Here is a 21392-nt window from a genome sequence, read left to right on the forward strand (position 1 = left end):
TTGTGAAACTAAGACTGGGATTTTCTTCCTCTGGCAGGTCTTAAGTGAGCATCCCTAACTGGTACACTCAGTCTGGATCCACATGGGAAGGGAAGAACTATGAGTTCTTGGCTCCTTGTTTGCATCTCTCTCATATATCAACACTTTAACCAGACTCTCTCTCAACTCAAGAATTGAACAGGTTAGATTTTCACTTCTGAACTCCACTCAAGTTAGAGGTATTAATGATCACAGAAAGAGTCCAGATATTTAAAAGTAAGAGTGAACTGGGTAACTGAGTGGCTAATCATGTGTTTTGATGAATCTTATAGATTTTTAAAGAAAATTTTCTGTCACAAAATACCTAGAATCCTTAGTAAAATAATGACTGCTAATGTTTAAGCAGCCTCCTTTAGTTTAATTAGAACTTCTATGATCTTTTTTAAAATTATTTTTACTATCAGAACAACTATTGAGTTAGACATTTTTGCTCCATGGTCACAAATATGAACAGACTCAGAATCTACTTGAATAAACCTGTTTTGCCACTGTCTTCTCAAGCATAATGGATAAGTAAATAAGAAAGCAAGGATCTGGACAGCCTATGTACTCCAAAAGTGAAAATAATTCAAGCATGAAAATGTAAAACCATGTTAAACTACATATTACAAGACATTTTCACATCATAATCAGATACTTAATATTCAAAATTCAGGACTTTATAGAACTATTTTAGCCCACAAAGGTTAATTACTTCATTTAGACATATGGTTTTATAATGGTGAATTTTGAGCCAAAATTCCAGTTGCTATACTCCCAAACCTTCTGGCCATTTTAGTTCCTGAGATGACATTCAGTTGTGGAGTGGTTGCAGGGGATGGAGGGACTAGGGATTGAAACCAGGACCACTCTACTAAATATACTGCCTTTTAAATTTCTGTTTATTCATTTATTAATTTTTGATAAAGTCTCATGTTTTGTTTTATTCTGATATAGATCACACTATGTAGACGATGCTGGTCTCAAACTCACAGAGATTCATCTTCCTTAGCTTACCAGGTACAGAGATGAAAGGAGTGCATTCACACACTTCAATCCTTTTTGAAAGGATTATTTTTTTTTCAGAAAGGACCTCCCTAAATTGTTCAGACTGAGCTTGAACTTGCCATCCTCTCATCTCACTCTTCTAAGTAGCTAAAGTTACAGGCACACGGCTCTATGCCAAGCTACTTTTGGTTATTAACATTTTCATTCTCCTATTGTTTATAGAAATTATGGGTGTTGGGGGAGTTTATTCTTGATGAATAAAAGTCTTTGATTAAACTTGGAAGGCTCAAGCACAATAATGAAAGCCAGTGCAGAAGGTGAGCCTAAAATGGGTTGTAAGGAAGATAGTTCCAATATGCTTCAAAACATGGTGAAAACATCTGTACCAATTAAAAGGCAATTAAATGTGTAATAAATGGAAATGCTACTAAATTGTTCTGTATAAAAGTCTAAATGAGAATGGCTGCATGTAGTCACAGACTGAGAAATGTGTGCCAGAATGCAGGTGTTTTTTTTTTTTTTTTTTTTTTTTTTTTTTTGCTTCAGCAATACCAGTGAGGCATCTTTTAAAGAACTCAGAAACAGCTCTTCTCAGAGTTCCACTCTGCCTTGTGAAGATGCTGTCATTTCTGCTAGCCCAGTACGAAGGAGAAAAATCAATGCAAAGCACACATGGGGTAGGAGAAATTGAGGAAATCATGAGAGTGAGACCTCAGAGCTGCTCAGGGGTGCAGCCTGTAAGTGTGCCCATTGCAGGATATGAGGAGCCAGTTAGAAGCTGCAGAAGACTGAAATGAATCAAGGAAGATCTTTATAGAATGAAACAGTTAATATTAATGCCTTCCCTTTTGGAGAAGAACCAATTCATCTTTTCTGATTTTATAATTTTACAGTCTAGGAAAAAATGTCTTATATACTCTGGTTGTTCCTTGATATATCAAATAAATATTTGTTGCTCATTTTATATGACAGGGTTTTTTTTTTTTTTTTTTTTTGATTGCCAGATAACATGATGTAGTGGTTTGAATGGGAATGGTCTTCAGAGGCTCAAATTTTAAATGCTTGGTCATGAACGAGTGGCACTACTTGAGAGATATTAGAAGGGGTGGCCTTGTTGGAGTGGGCGAGTGTGACCTTGTGGTAGGAAGTGTCATAGAAAGTGGGTTTTAGGGTTTCAGAAGCTCAACCCAGGCCCAATGCTCTCCCTCTTCCCGCTGCCTGTAGATCTGGATGTAGAGCACTTTCTTCTTCAGCGCCACGACTGCTTGCATGCCGCCATACTTCATACCATGATGATAATGGGCTAAATCTCTGTAACTGTAAGCCAGACCCAGATAAAGTGGTTTCCTTTGTAAGAGTTGTCGTGGTCATAGTGTCTCTTCACAGTAATAGAACACTGACAGAAACACATGGCTATAAGTAGTCATAAAAACTGGACCAGAATTTGTTATAGGCTAGGGACCATTAGGCACTTTACCTTAATTCAACTATCATAAAAGTTCAGAAAATGAAATCTAGGCAGAGTTAGAGAATCAAAGAGTTAACCGCTAACCCTGCCAACTGAGAGGTCAATCATGTCTGTTCTGCTGGGCCTCTGTCAGTGTCCATCAGATGACTAAGGTGAGACTTGGGCTATCATTGATCTAGAGGATCAACAATAAGGAAGGAGACCTACCACAGAATAGGAGAATAGGTACACTGAATCTCACTGGCATACTGGCATCCTTTAGTTAGTTACTGCATTTAGCCTAGCTGATAGCATCCAAGTGTTATTGCCTTTGCTTTTTCCATCCAAACCCCAGGCAAGTTTCCACTTCAGCCATTTGCTTCCAGAACCAGACAAAGGATTTCCGGAGACACTGTAGTAGGAAAGGAAAAGAAAGGATGTACTTTAAAGCTGAAATTTTAGGTTCATGTACAGAGGAGGAGAAGACAGAGGAAGAAGAAGAAAAAAGGCATCAGCACTTCTAGTTAGGTGAAGAACTGAATGCACAGAGATATAAAAGCTGTGTGATCTGAACAAATGCATGTCAGGAAGAATAGACTTAGTCTTTACTTCACTAAGGGTAATAGAAAATCACCTTAATCACTTATCTGCATCAACTTGAAGGTGAGCTCCTGCACTGGTAGAATATCCTGTATCTTTTGTGTATGTATGTAATTGGGACTACGCCTTCAAAGCACCCTGAGAGAGACCAACGTGACTGGAACCACTGGAAATCAATTTTCTCTGCACAAGCAGACAAATTTTCTCTACAGGATTTTAGAATGACAATGAAAGGAGCTACTTATGGGGCAGAGACTGAACCAGAAACTGCCTCACTTGGGGATCCATCTCATATACAGTCACCAAACCCAGAAGCTATTGTTGATGCTGGGAAGTACCTGCTGTCAGGAGCCTGATATGGCTATCTCTTGAGAGCCTGGAAAATCCAGAGGCAGATGCTTCCAGCCAACTATTGGACTGAACACAGGGTCCCTGATGGAGGAGTTGAAAGGGGACTGAAGGAGCTGAGGGGGTTTGCAGCCCAATGGGGGCAACAACAGTGTCAAGCGGCCAGACTCCCCAGAGCTCCCAGGGACTGGCCACCAACCAAAGAGTACACATTGAGGGAACCATGGCTCCTGTCAAATATGTGGCAGAGAATGGCCTTGGTGGACATCAGTGAGAGGAGAGTCCCTTGGGCCTGAGGGTGTTCGGTGCCCCAGTATAGGGGACAGGAAGGCAGGAGGGGGTAGGTGGGTGGAGGAGCACCCTCATAGAGGCATGGGGAGAGGAGATGGGCTAGGGGGTCTCTGAAGGAGAGACCTGGAAAGGTGAAAACATTTGAAATGTAAATAAAAAATATCCAATAAGAATTGGAAAATTAAAAAAAAGAGAGAGAAACTCGGTTTTGTTCTAGATGAATTTTGCATACAGTATTACTATAGGTTGGTAGATATAAATGTGCTAAGTACTTTAACTCAAAGGTGGGTTTTCACTTAAAGGAATCAATAAAGGAATATTTCTGCATGGTTTTCCTGGGTCCAGTGAGTGGTAAATAGGTAGGACAAACAAATATGAAAACTAAAGTTACAAGTTGCTATAAGAAACCACTTATAAAGATCCTATACAATGCTGGAAAAGAAAAGGCATAAATAGTCTTACCCAGGGGGACCCTCAGGAACTACAAAAAAAAAGTAACTTTCTGAACTGTGGCTAGCTATTTCAACTCTGGTCCAAATTCCTCTCCAAGCTGACTGATTCTAACTGGCTTCTTGTAAATTTAATTTTAATTTTTTCAAAACTTATTTTTAATGGTGGTTCTTAAATGCTTTAACCTCCCTTGTAGCCAACCACCCACCAGAGGTAGTAGGAAAGAAAGGATATTGGAGAAATGAACCTGTTTAGAAAGGTTCTTTGTAGCAACTCCTGTCTGTGTTGTCTGGAAATTAGCAGTTCAGTTCACAGATTAGCAGGCAGCAGTAGCTTGATCCACTAACAAACACTTCACATATATACCAACAGTCCAGTTCCGTAGAGTCAGGTTAACAACAGTGATGACATGACCTAGCAGAGACAGCCAGACTCTTGTTGACTCAGCCTTTGGCTTGAGTCAACAAGAAGGACCCAGAGGGGCACCAGGAGAAGTTCTTGGTTGTACCTCTCTCAGGGAAGTGAAGATCAGCAAAGAGGAAAGCATTGTACATCTAGCTGTACCAGCAAGCCAAGCTCTCTCTCCATAACTCCATCAAGTCAAGTCTTATTTATACCCTCCAAACATCACATGACTCAGCATGGCTCTTGTCTCAGTGTCAGTCTTGCCTCAATGCATGCATCCAATCAGACCAAGTCCATGGAAGTAGCAAGAAACTACAGCATACCACCAGAATTTTTTTGGTGTATTTCTCTCTATGGAGTTTCAACAAATGCAACTCAACTACAATGTAAGGTAGACCAATACATACATATAGTTAACAAAGAATCCTTCATCACATGTCTTTCATGTGCTTGCTTTAGCAGAATATACTCTCTCCTGTGTCTGCCTTAACCTTTCACACCTGTGTCCACTTTAACAAAACATTCCTTCATGCATTTGCCCCAGCAAAACATCATTCAACAGACTCTCCAAAGAACCCTTAAGTTTCTACTTCATTCTTAGCTTATGATTGAATTGCTCTACTTGGCCTCAAACTAACTCAGCAATCTATTCTAAGCTTCAGATTCCTATTCATTAACTGTCTCCTTCTGTCTTCACTTATAACCTGTCTCTGCAATACTCAGTAAAATTATTGCCTCCTCCACCCCATTTCTCTCTGTACTGTTCTCTTAATTCCTTCTTTTTCCTGTGCTGTCCTCTTAAGTATTCTCTCTTTCCTGTGCTGTTCTCCTGTGAGATGGGCATATCCTATTTTGACTCATTATGTCAAATTTGTCTCTGATTTGTCACTTTATCTGCCCCTCAATTAGACATCAATTTCAATCAATTTCAAAATGGCTGCTTCTGTCTACAAACTAAGTTACCCTTCAATGTTAGGAATTAAAGGTATATACTAAGGGCAATGTCCAGCCAGATCACATAGACCAAGAAGGTCTTTGGATGTGATTTCTTGCCAGAGCAGTCATGTTGCTGGATTATAATTTCACTACAAAAATCAATAGTAAAGAAGACCACAGTCTGTAGTGGCAAACTAAGCACTATTGTTTAGCTGGATGATATGGTGCTTTCAAATATTTTTGTTTACACCTATAGACAAGTGGTACTTTCAATCTTAATTAGAGAAGCCATCATTCTCACTAAATGGTAGTGAATGTAGAGACTTCACAAGACATTGAAAATAAATGCCAAAAGAGTGAGAGAACACAGTGAAGCCATTTCTACAATCACTAAGGCTCAGGGGCAAAAAAACAGAGGCTCAAAGGAACATAAGAGCCTGAAAATAGGGAGAAGGGCTGTAAAACAATGTATTTTGGACATAACAATATCATAACAAGCTACTGTAGTCAAGAATTTACAGCAGCTGTGTATTCCTGCAGTAAGTGTGGTGGTTTTAGTAAAAATGGCCCCATTGACTCACATCTTTGAATGCCTAATCATCGGGTCATGGAACTCTTTGACAGTATCAGAAGGATTAAGAGGTGTGGTCTTTGTTGGAGGAAGAATGTCACTGTGGATAGACTTTGGGGTGTCAAAAAGCCCATTCCAGGTCCAGAGATCCTCTTTCTTCCTGCTGTCAGTTGATATGGATATAGAACTATTAGGTACTTCTCCAATACCATGTCTTGATGCATGCCATCATGCTACCCACCATGAAGGCAATGAATTAAGCCTCTGATATTATCAGTAAGTCCCAATTAAATGACTTTCTTTATAAGAGTTACCATGGTCATGGTGCCTCTTCACAGCACTGACCAAGAGAGAAGTCAGTACCAGGATGCGGGGAACTTATGTGATAGGCATGATGATAATGCTTGTTGACAGAATGTAGACTTTGGATGAGGAAAACAATTGGACACCTTAATTGAGCAGAGCTGAATGAGTGTCTTAGTTTGGCTTTTGTTGCTGTGAAAAGACATCATAACCAAGGCAACTCTTCTTTTAAAAAAAAAAAAAAAAAAACCTATTAGAGCTGGCTTACAGTTTCAGAGATTCAGTCCATTATCAACATTGCAGGAAACATGGCAGCATGAAGGCAGACATTGTGCTGGTGGAGCTAAGAGTTCTACATCTTGAGCTGAAGGTAACTAGAAGGGAATTGTCATCTTCAGGCAATCAGAAGGAGGGTCTCTTCTGCACTGGGTGGAGCTTGAGCACTAGGAGACCTCAAAGCCTGCCATCTCAGTGGCACACTTCCTCCAACAAGGCCACACTATTCCAAGGCCACACATTCTAATAGTGCCATTTCCCGTGAACAAGGTATATAAAAACCACCACATTCTACCCTCTGACCCACCCCCATAGGCTTGTTCAAACACATGAGTCTATGAGGGTCATACCTAGCCAATAACATAATACAAAATACGTTTATTCCAACTTCAAACATCCTCATAGTCTATCACAGACCTCAAAGCCAACCTACAGTGATATACTTCCTCCAAAAAGGCCACACCTCTTAATAGTGCCACTTCCTATGGGCCAAGCATATTCAAACCATCACAAAGAGCTATATTGCTAAGAGTTAAGAAAACAGTGGTATTGCGATCAAGGTTGATTAGGATGGCCTAGTTCAAGAGGTTTCAGATGAGGTGAATATTAGTAAGTGGTTTAGAAACCATTCCTGTGATATTTTGGTGATGAATGTGGCTGTTTTCTGCCTTTGTCCAGGAAAATCTGCCTGGGGTGAAATTGAAGAGTTTTGGATGAATATCATTGGCAGTGGATATTTAAAAACAGCCTAGTCATATGGGATATGGTTATTAGTAGTAACTCATGTAGAACTATAGTGAAAAACTAAGCAAGTAAAATACAAAATGTACAGTACAGAGGAATAAAGAAGCACCAAGAAACATGATGGAATTAAGATCAGTGCACAAGGAGATAAAAGGTGTGAAGAAAACCTGGTGTTCAATGAGATAAACAGAGTGGTGACCTCAGGGCAATACCTTACCCAGCAAACTTCCAACTTGTGGATAGAAATTAAAAGTTTAATCAATGAAGGAAACCATCAACAACAGAAAGCTAGTGCAAATGACATTGAAGGAGGGGGCCAAGTTTCAGTCCTAGAATGCAGCAGAATTTAGTAGCTTGATAGTAGCTTTAGTAGTATATCTTTTTGCCTTTAGAGTCAAGGATACAAGTGAGGGTTATTGAATCTACCTCTGAGGTTAAGGATAGCTACCGAGGCTAGGTGTATATGTTAGGAGTGCCCTGCATGAAGGCCCAGAGAAGCCATTACATGAAGTTGTGAAAGTAAATCCTAGATTTTGTTGGAGACATCATCATGTTGGAGATGCCAGAGTCATGAATACCTGCCAAGGATCGCTACTAACAATATGTGGAACCATCCCAGAAGAGAGTGTGTTGCAGTCAACAAAGATGAAAGGAATTGGAGATATGAAGACATCACTTTGAAATCAGACATGAAGATAAAGAGTTTGGAGTTGCCCAGCTGGTTTATGGTCTTATTTTGATTTAATATTTCCTTGCTGTTCTCTTTTTCCTCTTTCTATGCAATTGTGTATTGCAAGTATGTGATCTGCTTTTTAATTATGATTTTACTGGGGTTATGGTTAAAGGATTGTCATAAGTCTCAGAAGAGACTTTTAACATTGGACATTTAAATAGTGTTGAAACTGTGATACAGTATGGAGAATTTTTAAACTGGACTAAATACATTTGACATTATGATATAGCCACAGGCCTATGAGGGCCATGAAGTGAAATTTGGTGGCTTGAATGAAAATGTCCTCCCCATAGGCTCATAGATTTAAATATTTGGTCAAAAGAGTGGCACTATTTGAAGGGATTAGGATTGTGGCCTTGTTGTAGGAATTATGTCACTGAGGGTGAACTTTGAGGTTTCAAAAAGTCCATTCTAAACCCAGAGTCTTACTCTTACTGATGCCTGTAGATCTAGATGTAGAACTCTCAACAACTCTAAACTTCTAGAACACCATGTCTACCTATATGCAGCCATTCTACCCATCCTGATGATAATAGACTAAACCTCTGAAATTGTAACCAATCCCCAATTACAACATTTCTGTTATAAGAGTTCCCGTGGTCACTGTGTCTCTTCACAGCAATAGAACACTGAGACACTTGGTCTACATAAGAATGAGCCAAAATGGTCAGCTATTGGTAGAGGACAAACTCTGTATGTCATTATCTCACTGATGAACTATTTGCTAATGATAAATTTGGGGAGAGAGAGAGAGAGAGAGAGAGAGAGAGAGAGAGAGAGAGAGAGGTTATCTTCAGTTCCAAACTCATTGGTGACCCCATCTGTGGAAAGCTATAATACAATGTTCACAAAGAAATCTCTGGTTAAGCTAAGTGTGTCACAAAACAAAAATAAAAGCCATGACTCTGAGAAATAAACTGGTAGGGATGGGAAGAGGTTTGATAAGAGTGGAAGTGACCTAAGGCACTGTATGTGCAAGAGACAATCAGAATACATTATGTATGTATGAAATTGTTAAAGAACAAAATTTATCAATTAAAAAAATATTGTATACAGAACTCTTGTTGAGATTTCAACTTTCTAAGTTTTCTCTCCTGGTGAAATGTTGCTGTTGTTGTTTAATGAGGAAAAATCTTCATTTACTTTTTATTATTATCTTTCATCTTATTTTTTTTTAAAGTCCAGTCATTATCCTCCTCTCATTCTGCCTTCTAACAGTCCCCACATTTCCTCCTCTCTCCTCCCACCTCATCTCCAAGAGAATGCTCTCACACACAAACCGCCAGGCCTCCTCATTCCTTTGGGCCTCAAGTCTCTCACTAAGGCCAGACTAGGCAGTTCTCTGCTGTATATGTGTTGGAGGCCTCGGACCAGCTATGCTGCCTGCTTAGTGGCTCAGTGTCTGAGAGATCTCAGGGATCCAAGTTTCTTGAGACTGCTGGTCTTTCTATGGGGTTGCCCTCCTCCTCATCTTATTTCAGCATTTTCCTAACTCAACCACAGGTATCCCCAACTTCAGACCGTTGGTTGCGTATGAGTATCTGTTTTTCTATTGTTCCTTTTCTGTGGAGAAAAACTTTGAGGAATCTGAACTCATCTGTGGCCCTCTACTGTCTACTTAATCTTAGTCAAGGTCTAGGTATCACCAGTCAGCATTAACACTCAGGCTTTTGGCTCAGGAAATAAAAGCTCCTACTTTGGCCTTCTCTTCCTCCTTACATTTCTCCTACTTTGTGCTGAATAATGTGCCATTATTATTTATGCCATATTTTAATATTTTAAATTAGAGTCATTTACTGTATTTAGAATTCCAGATTACTAGAAAATGTCTTGGCCATGATGGTTATTTCAGTTCCATCTGTCCAGCATTGTGCTACAAATTTTAACACCTGAATACACTCCTGCCTCTAAAGAAAACAGACCTGGCCAAATGATATCTCCTTGCACTTATCCTTGAGTGAGACAGAGCGAGTGCTATGTCATCACCTTATCTCATCATCAAATATTACCAGAGTTCTTTGATATAGTAAGAGATTTACCTTTTTTTCTTCACTTTCATTTTTTTTAAGTTAATAGATGTGAGAAACCTAATCACGTCCAGTCTCTGAAGGCAAAGGCTCTCAGTGTTCAGCTGTGATTTTGAAACTCTAGATTAATGATCTGTTGGGTAATAGAGATGAACGTCTGGATTTCTAGATTAAATAAAACATCTGCTCTTTTCCCCAGTGTACTGCAAATAACCTGAGAAGCACAAGTCATAGATGTGCCTTTTCAGATTAAGACCCAGTTGACAATTTTAATAAAGAAAAAGAAGTAAAAAGAAGGTGGCTCACTCCAAGCTAGAGACATTAAAGTGGGAGCTTTGACTCATTCTTCACTTTCAGTTATTGGGCTATTTCCTTAATTAAGACAATAAGGATAAAATAAGGGAGACAGTGGAAATAAAAGCCATTTGTTGCATAGCCTTTATGCTACTATGGGATATGGAGTGGAAATGCCACCCCAGGCACATCTAATCAAACCCACGACGTGGCCTGCAGGAACTTGCAGGTCTCCCTCAACAGAAACCAGACAAAAAGAAGGTGCAGATGATGGCAAACCTGTTTGTCAACTGAATAGATGTGCCTCAAAACACGATGATGCACCCCAGTGTAGAGTTAGAGTTCAAATAAACAAAAAGACACCGTGCCCCAGCCACCCAAAAGACTGTCATGTTGGAAACCTTAGACAACAAAGTACACATAATCAAATCACATCAAAAATAAAGCTAAAGCCTATGAATTCTATGACAGCACAAATAAATCAGGTCCTCATGGGGGAAAAAAACCAACAACAGAAAAATAGATAAGAAGCGAAATGTCTTTGCTTCCAGTATGCATACAATTTATTTTTTATTGGATATTATATGTATTTATATTTCAAATGTTATCCCCTTTCTTGGTTTCCCCCCCTGGAGCTGCCTATCCCATCCTCCCTCCCCCTGCTTCTATGAGGGTGCTCCCCTTCCCACTCACTCATTCCCAGCTCACTGGTGGCCCTTGGATTCCCCTACACTGGGGAATCGAGCCTTCACAGTTATTTTTTTTAATTAATGTCTTACTTTCTTACTTTTTTTTTTTTTTGATGTGACTGAATAGACTAGTGCTCTGGCCTTTCTCACATCTTCCTACTACCCCAGCATCATTGTCATTCTCCTTTTAAACACCACCACATTTCTTTATATTGGTTCAGCAAACATAGAAGAAGTTTAGAGTATAGCTCTTTCATACAAAACTTTCTGGAATATCATGTTGTTTCTCCTAAGAAAAGGGTACTTGTGGGTAAGAACAACGATGGATTAAATTAAGATGGTAGATATAGCATAATTGTCATGGTCAAAGGTGATGGATTTTCTTTATCATTGCAGTTATCTTCAGGAATGTATTTCCTAGGGTCTAGAAAGCAATATATGCTGAAGAAATATCTTCTAATTCACGGAATGGATGAGTGGGTGAGAGAGTTACTAGGAAGAAACAGAGTGACTCTCTTTTAGGTAGACAAAATTCTACCTAAAAACAGACCTCATTTCAGGGCCTCGTCCTGCTATGATGATAATTGGATACTGACTGAACCTCTGAAACTGCAAGCTATCACCAATTAAATGCTGTTCTTTATAAGAGATGTCTTGGTTATGGGATCTCTTCACAGCAATGAAACCTAACTAAGACACCCTACATCCCCGAAATAATTTAGGTCCATGAGTAGTAACCTCTGCTCTTTACCAAAGATTTCCTTCCAGATTCAGCACAGTTTGTATCATTTTATCAACATATCAGCTGCCAAAATAGATCAAAGTATTATCCTATCAAAGGAATAACTCCATATTCAAGACTAAACCTAACTTTATGGCAGATGAGACTTTTGATTCTTCTTCCTCACCCAACTGCCTCTCCATTTTAGTATTGAGTTATAAACCCTGAGAGTGGAATATTTTATCATTTTTCTTGGATAATACAGCTTCTAGATAGAGCTCTCTCTGGGTACCTTTATTAGTTCATCAACTTTCAAAGTAAGAACAGCCCCTTTTCATAGTTGTTGGGCCAAAGTTTCTGAACCACACTTGGCCTAATGATCTTTATTTTTATCACTTAAAATTTGCTGTTACAATTTTAGTTTGACTATTACCTCCAATAAACCTTCCCTCACTGCTCAGCCTAAGAAAGCACAGAGAATGCAAAGACTTTTGACTTTTTTTTTTATATTGTGACTCCTTTGCTTTCTGTGAGCATCTTCATCCAGGTCTTCTTACTAGGGTATCTAGAGTCTCTCACAAGGCTTACCCTAAGTGTTGCCAGTGGTCACTGTCAGGACCAAGTGTTTCAGGTTATTTGTATCCTGTTCAAAGAACTGAAGAACTATACACAAATAGCTAATTAAGAAAGGATTTTTATTCAAAGGTAAAATTAAAGTACAGAACTAATATGCTACAGGGAAGCAGTGGTCTACCTGAGCCACAGTGCTGAGGCTTGCTGCCCAGTGCTTTCTTCTGTGGGTCCAGGAGGAAGATCAGTTGGTGGATATGGGTGGAGTATGGGTGATTCCTGGTTTTGATAGATCAGCTTGGGTCAGAAAACTTTTTTATTCTTTATGCCTTTCCCATTATACATGTGATTTTAATCATATGCTTATCCAGTCATGCAGAGGTATATGATGGTAAATAGAGAGTTTACCCTAAAATTTATCTTTAGGACATAGTTTGTCTTATTGCACTCAAACCTAAAAGCAGTCTAGCCTGGATTAGGCCACTATTCATTTCAGAACATGTTTTACTACAAAGCAGTTTACTAAGGGTTGCTGGAGAGCTGTGTAACATGGTGACCTGGTTGCTTTATATGAAGAAGCATGTGTATGTTGCTTAGTACAGTGGATTTTTGGGATCAGGATGTATATAGTCTAAGTACATTAAGGTACTGAGTTAATCTGCCTACACTTGCCTGTCTCACAAAATTCTGTTCTTCAGCCTACTTTGAACATATCCTTCTCTTTATGATTTATTCCAGTACACACAATAGTTTAGATATAAAATGATGACTCCTAGTTTGGAAATAAAATTGAGGGTTAATGCAGTGTGCCAATGGTGGTTTATTTCATTTAGTTTAATACTCTGAACCAGTCGTTTTTTTTCTTTCTGTAATTTTGATTTTCCCTACCTTCAAAAAAAAAAGAAAGAAAGAAAGAAAAAGGAAATAAAAGAAGAGAACAAAAGATAAAATAAGAAAAGAAAGAAAAAAGAAAAGAGAAAGGATGATAGGGCAAGGTAATGCTTGAGGTTTGTAAACAACTTTTGGGCATGGGTCCCTGGAGTCTGCCTGTCTCTGGCTACTTTGTAGGTTTTTTCTTCTTCCACCCTTCTCCTCCCCCTTTCTTCCATCATTCTAACACCCTAAAGCTAGATAAGAGAAAAACGGATAGAGTGGGAAGGAAGTGATATTATTGTTAGACATTCTTGGAAATTACATTTAGACACAGACAGGGGTTATTTTAGCCACCTGCCTCTCCATGTTTCTGATGAACCATTTGTAAACCACAGTTCCCCTGACAAAAAAGCCCCAAGTACCCACAGATACAAGGCTGTATGTAGGTTGTTCTTCCTGCATAGGGACTACCCAATTCTTATTTTCCATAAATTAGGGTTAAGACACTGTTAAATAATCAATTCCAAGGTATTTTTATGGTAAAGGCCCTTTTGTAGTCAGTATGTACTGGGACATAACTTGGGAACAGTAGAGAGAAACTGGGTTTCTCAGAGGTGGAAGCTTTTGGTTCCAGGAGACTGACTTCCATTGATGTCTACAGAGAAAGGTATAGAGTGGCTCTAAATGCAGAAGCTGAAACTTGCTTTGGGGTTTCTGAAAATGCTTGACAGGAACAGCCTATTGCCTAGATTCAGCCCATAAAAAAACAAACAAACAAAAAAAAAGAAACAAAACAACAACAACAACAAAAAACCTGGAGCCCTAAGAGCTGCCCCAACCAAAGACTGTGTGACTTCTTCCCTTGGTGTTTCTAAGGGAGTTTTACTGTCCCAGTTCTCCACAGCTTACTCACCACATGGGACACAGTGGAAGAGATGACTCTCTGCTGTCACATCAGTTAAAACCCAGCCAAGCAGTGGGAATTCTCTGTAGTTTGTTCTATTATTGGAATCCAATTACCATCTGGTGGCATCGGGAAGTACTATTCTTCTGTGTCAGCAAACACAGAATGCAGCACTTTGGTGAGCAAGCTAAGAGCGTTCAGAATTTAGAGAAAAGAGTAGAGAAATAATATTTTACTGCACAAAGAATTTTCTGTCTATTGGAATTCCCCTAGCTTCAGACTAAAGCTTTTTTTCTCTCTCTTTAACTCATAGTCAAAATATCTAAGCCTACAAAGAGAGACAATGCTAGCCATAGAAGTAGTATAGGTCACTAAACAAAAACTCAGTGCCAGGTGTGGGTTCCCTCCAAGGCAGGTTATATTAGTTACTCTTTGTTGGATTGATAAAATGCCATTACTAAAAACAGCTTATGAAAGGATTTGTTTTGGCTTACAGCCTCAGATGGAGATCCACAACAGCAGGAGAGGCATGGCAGCAAGCATCAGGAGCTGAAAGATGGCAGCGCACATTTTACTACACAGGAAACTAAGAGTACAAACTGCAAGTGCAGTAAGGACATTTACCCTCTAAGACAATCCCCTAGTGACCTACTTCCTCCAGCCAGGCTCCATATCCTAAGTGTTCCCTTACCTTCCTAAGCAACATTACCCGCTGAGGGCCAAGTGTTCAAACATACCAGCTTCTTGTAGTCATTTTTCATTTAAATAACAAAATAGATGTTGGGCAAGGAGGTCCCAGAGGCTCTCAAGATGCTACATTTTTATCCCATTTTTTTGGTTACCTAGCAGAACTAGTTAATAAGACCCTATTGCTGAAGACCCCATGTGCTATTTATAGGATATAGAGGAATCAAGCTGGAACTGTGCTGGTTCCTGGTGCATAGTTTTCATGGTACTAGATGGTGCTATGTAGGCTTTTGGAAAGGTGTCAAAGCATCAACTGTCTTATCTAAGTTTGAACTCTACTAACTACAATACTAACTTGGAAGACAAGATGTGCCCATTGGTTCAATAGTGGTACAACTGTTAACTGTTAATGTGAGTAATTGAGCAATCCTTGATGGGATTATATTCCCCAAGAGGAAATCCATACCTAGTACTGTATATCTTGTTCAAAACCTAGGAATGAAGAGGTCTCGGGCCCTAATGGCATATTACACTGCTTCCAAGCTAAAGTGAAATAATACTGAACCTCCAAGAACCCAGAGGAAGCAGGGATCCCAGGCACTCTAACTCAGGCAGTGTCTTAGGTAAGCAGACAGCAGGGACCGCCCTAAACAGGGAGTAACTAGGAACCAAAAGGGCCCAGGAAGTCACTCCCGGCCCGGAACACTGGTTCCTTCCAGTCTGGGCCAGAGCACTGAGCAGATCTTGGGTGGCAGCTCTGTCCCCAACCTCCAAGAACCCAGAGGAAGCAGGGATCCCAGGCGCTCTAACTTGGACAGTGTCTTAGAAACTAGTTCTCAGATCTGAGGCCTGGATCAGACCTCTGCCAGGTCTGCTGTTTTGTGGACCCTGGATTCCACCTGAGACATACTGGAAGGTCCACTCAACCCAGAGCCATAAAGGAACAACTGAACTCACAGCTTCAGACAACATATCCTGAGATATTCTAGAGGAGACACTGCACCCAGAACAGCAGACACCTAGCTGGACTACTACCTTGGAGGCACCCTATCCTGAGGCATCCTAGAGGTACCACTATAATCAGTGCAGCTGGAAAAGATCACAGAGACATATGGACCCCTAGGAGATCAGACACAAGCTAGATAACTGGAAGGACAGGCTTCAGTCAGAGACAGCAAGTACAGGCAGCACTAGAGTTAACCAGATGGCAAAAGGCAAGAGCAAGAATGTAAGCAACAGAAACCAAAGTTACATGGCATCATCAGAACCCAGCTCCCCCATCAGAGCAAGCCCTGAACACCCCATCACACCAGAAAAGCAGGAATCAGAATTAAAATCACTTCTCATGATGATGATAGAGGGCTTTAAGAAAGACATAATTAACACTCTCAAAGAACTTAAGGAGAGCACTGGTAGACAGATAGAAACCCTTAAAGAGGAAACACAAAAATCCCTTAAGGAATTGCAAGAAAATGAAACCAAACGGGAAAAGGAAATAAACAGAACCATGCAGGATCTAAAAATGGAAGTAGAAACAATAAAGAAATCACAAAGGGACAATACCCTGGAGATAGAAAACCTAAAAAAAAAAGATCAGGAGTCATAGACACAAGTATCACCAACAGAATACAAGAGATGGAAGAGAGAATCTCATGTGCAGAAGATACCATGGAAAACATTGACACAACTATCAAAGAAAATGCAAAATACAAAAAGCTACTAACCCAAAATATACAAGAAATCTAAGACACAATGAGAAGGCCAAACCTAAGGATAATAGGTATAGATGAGGGGGAAGACACCCAACTAAAAGGACCAATAAATATCCTCAACAAAATTATAGAGAAAAACTTCCCTAACCTAAAGAAAGAGATGTCCATAAATATACAAGAAGCCTACAGAACTCCAAATAGTTTGGACCAGAAAAGAAATACTTCCTGGCATATAATAGTCAAAACATCAAATGTACAAAACAAAGAAAAAATACTAAAAGCAGTAAAGGAAAAAGGCAAAGTAACATATAAAGGCAGACCCATAAGAATTACACCAGACTTCTCACCAGAGACCATAAAAGCCAGAAGATCCTGGACTGATATCATACAGACCCTAAGAGAACACAAATGCCAGCCCAGACTACTATACCCAGCAAAACTCTCAATCATTATTGATGGAGAAACCAAAATATTCCATGACAAATCCAAATTTACACAGTATCTCAACACAAATCCAGCACTTCAAAGAATAATTGGTGGAAAACTCCAACACAAGGAAGGAAACTACAACCTAGAAAAAGCAAGAAAGTAATCTTCCAAAAACCCCAAAAGAAGATAGTTACACAAACATATCTTCACTAACCCAAGCTTTTGAGATGTTAGCCCAAAAGCTTGGATTAGCGAAGACTCAACCCACAGACCACATGAAGCTCATGAAGAAGGAAGACCAAGAGGGGATGCCTCAGTTCTACTTAGAACGAGAAACAAAAATGCTCAAGGGAGCAAATATGGAAACAAAACCTGGAACAGAAACTGAAGGAGGGGCCATCAGGAGACCATTCCACCTGGGTATTCACCCCATGTATAGCCACCTAAGCTAAACACTGTTGTGGATGGCTGGAAGTGCATAATGTGAGGAACATGATATAGCAGCTGTCTCCTTAGAGGTCTGCCAAAGACTAACACACTCAGAGGACGATGCTCACAGTTAACCACTGATATGATCAGGGGGTTACCAATGGAGAATTTAGTGAGAGGACTGAAGGAGCAGAAAGGGTTAGTGACCCCAGGTGGAAAGCAACAATACCAAACAAGCAGAGCCCCCCAGGATCTAAACCACCAGTCTGGGAACACATAGGGAGGGACCCAAGACTCCAGAGGTATATATAGGGGAGGATGGCCTTGTCGCACATAGGTGGGAGAGGAGTTTCTTGGTCCCATAAAAAAAAAATGAACACACAGTGGGGGGGGGGAATGTGAGGGTGGGGAGGGGATAGTGAGGGGGGTAGGTGCGGTCATTGCCTCATAGAAGCATGAGGAGGGGGATGGGATAGGAGGTTTCTGGGTGGTGGGAGGAAGTAGGGTAAGGGGATAAAATCTGAAACGTAAATACTACAACCAATTTTAACAAGAGGGGAAAAAAAGTCGTCAGAACCAACATCTTTAAAAAAATATATCAGCCCCCTGGGGGTGGGAAAATTTTTTTTTCTTGATACTAAAACTTGTTCTGAGAATTGTATATTGCAGAATATACAGCCTTGGTGTATCTACTCATCAAGGATACTGAGCAGACCTGCCCAAACCTCTGATGTCCTGGAATTCCATCTGGATTCAGTGAAGACACTGCATCAGAGGCTTATCAACTTACTCTTCCCCCCACCCCTCTTCTAAAATCTCAATGCCCTTAATCAGCTTGAAGAAGTTAAAGAAGAGTCAGCGCCCCTATTCCCTGGGCTTGGGGACTAATGTGGTTAATAATGGTCTGTCTTTCTAGGGAAAAGTAGTGGTCTTGTTGGAACAGGGAGGATTAGCTAAGACTTATTGCATAGCCATAACCTATTGGTAGAAATCTGTATAATTATTATCAAGATGAAGTTATAACTTCTTAAATGGTACAAAATTTACTTTGATTTCAAATTTAAGGTTTTCATTGGTATGAGCCTCTTATTAATATAAAAAAAATAAGATGAATATGGATACTTACATGGGCATTGTGCCTGTATAACACATTTAGGAATACAATGCCTAGACCCAGCCCTTTTTTAACTTTTTTAACTGATTTGGGACGGTTAACCTATGAGTTAAGGGACTATAGCAAATTCATATTTTTGAGTTTATTGTTAGGGTGTTTTCCATATTTTATTTAGAAATAGCTGAGAGGAGTGAACAGACAACAGTCCAGGTTACCTTACATGGATAGTTGGTTTTCAAAACATCAGAAGTCCATAGAACTGACGCTACAAATATTTATATATTAATGTTCATTTTGATTAGAGACCTGTCTGCTCCTGACAGCTTCCTGTCGTGGATTCTAAGAAGAAATTGAGCATCCTTGGAGATACTCCAGTTGTGCGGTGACAGCCACTAGGCAAGAATTGCCTCTCTCCATCTACAGACAAATTACTGTCCAGAAAAGGACACACATGCAGAATAGTCGACTGATTATATCTGCCTAGACAGAGTAATCAGCCCTTAATAATCCTGCATCACTAAGGCCTGTCAGATGATTCTGGGCCAGAAGGCTGAAGATTTGATGCTCCAGTGTTCGGTAGTATAGGGGCTTTTCAGGTGTTCAGCAGTCTCTATAAATTGGCTAAGTTTTAGAAGCTATGTTTAGTGCTTCCCATAACTTCAGTTAACTCAGTCATTCTGGATTTCTGATGGAGTTGAAGACCTATAGTCTCATAACCAATCCTGCCTATTACTTTGAGAGAAAAGATCTGAGTAGATGGTTTTCAGCTGACATTCATTCTAAAGCCAAAAAGCCAGGATCAAAAGTAAGTGTTTTAGTTAGAAGAGATGACAGAGGTTCTGGTTAGTCAACAGAATGATGGACTGGGTATTAGGACTATCTTGTACCTCACTGGTACAATTAGGAATAAGTATGCTCTAATTGTATTTTGAGAGAAAAGTTCTACTTTAACAGGAAGAGTGATATGTAGGAGGAGCTAAGTAGGAAGGAGTACTGAGAGGAAGAGTTAGAACAAGGAGAGAAGATGAAGAAGAGAAGCTAGGTGATGAGAGAGAGAAAGAGAGGGGGCATGGAGGCAGATGTTCACATGTCTCCACCAGTCAAAGAGTTTTTATATCTAGGTAGGGTATTGGGTTACGCTTCTGATTGAGCATTACCAAACTTATAAATCCTTTGATTAACATTTTAAAAAAATCGTATAAAAGCAAAAAGGAAAGGGGGGGCATGGGACAGGGGTGTTCTAGGGAGGGGAAATGTGGAAAGGGATGGCATCTTAAATGTAAATAAAATATAAAATAAAAAAAAGAATACTAAACTCCTAAACATCTATCTTCATGCCCACAGAAGGCTGCCTGCAACCTTAGAGAAGTCTCTCCTTCAAATGAATGGAGTGGAATACAACTACTCTCAAGAGGATGAGAATAAAGAGAAGTTGAGACATATGTATAGAGCTGGAGAGATAGATCAGTGGTAAAGAGCACTGACTGCTCTTACAGAGGTTTGAGGTTCGAGTCCCAACACTCAAGTGGTGGCTCATAACCTTCTGTAACTACTTTCAAGGCATCCAGTGCTCTCTTTTTGTCTCTGTGGGCACCAGACATGCATTCAAGCAAAGCAATTTTTTAAATAAAATATACCACATATATATATATATATATAACAATATATATATATAACAATACCACATTTATATTGTTAATACTTAAAAGTTTTTAAATTTAAATATATTTTGAACATATGTTTCTCCCCCAAGTCCTTCCAGACCCTCTCCTCTTCCCTACCCATTCTAAGTTTTTGCTCAAACATACAACAAACCCACCAATACCAATAAAATAATACAAAACAAACAACAAAACCAGAAAACAAAAGCCCACCTAACTGTAATCAAATAAAAGTACGTAAAAAACAAACAGAACAAAACAAAAAACTATTGACCATATGACTTCTTTTAAAGTAATATACCTAGCGTCATTCTATTGGAGAAAATTACTTACACTCTTTTAGCAGGTATAAATGACAATTCAGTGGTTAACTTTTACTCTAGAGGCTAGGTGTTTAGTCATTCATTCATTCATTCTAAAAATATTACAAAATATAAGATGAAACAAAAACTACCACATAGACATTAGACAGGATAGACCAACAGAAAAAAGACAGCCCAAGAGATGAGTACTATACTGCCTACATAAGAATCATAGACCCACTTGTTCACAGATTCAGGAGTCCTATAAAAGCACTAAAGTAGAAGCCATAAAATATACACTGAGGATCTGATATAAGCCCTATGCATGCTGATTCAGTCTCTGTGAGTTCACATGAGTTTTTCTCATACTGATTTACAAGGCTTTGGTTTCCTCATGTCTTCTACCCTCTCTGGCTCTTACACTCCACCTCATCTTCTGCCAGGTTCCCCAAGCTTTGAGGGGGAGGCTTTGATGGAGATATCCCATTTAGGACTGAGTGTTACAAGGTCTCTCACTCTCTCTGTAATATTTGGCTGTGGGTCTCTGTGTTTATTCTTACCTGCTGCAGAAGAACGCTTCTCTGATGATGGCTGGACAAGGCACTGATCACTGAGTATAGATGAATATAATTAGGGATCATTTTATTACTTGTTGAGGACCACACTGCCCCACACTTTGGGGCTACTAATTTGCTTTCTACACTGCCCCACGCATTGGGGCTAAGTGCTCTGGTCAAGAGAGAGAGTGGGGAGAAGAAGGAAAAGAGATGAGAAGAATGGAGACAATACAGGGTGTGTAGTCAAGTCTCCTTTACTGTCTCCCACAGACTATATTCACACCTCCTACTGA

The sequence above is a fragment of the Arvicanthis niloticus genome, chromosome 11 (genome assembly GCF_011762505.2).
Source record: "Arvicanthis niloticus isolate mArvNil1 chromosome 11, mArvNil1.pat.X, whole genome shotgun sequence".
NCBI classification, from domain to species: Eukaryota; Metazoa; Chordata; class Mammalia; order Rodentia; family Muridae; genus Arvicanthis; species Arvicanthis niloticus.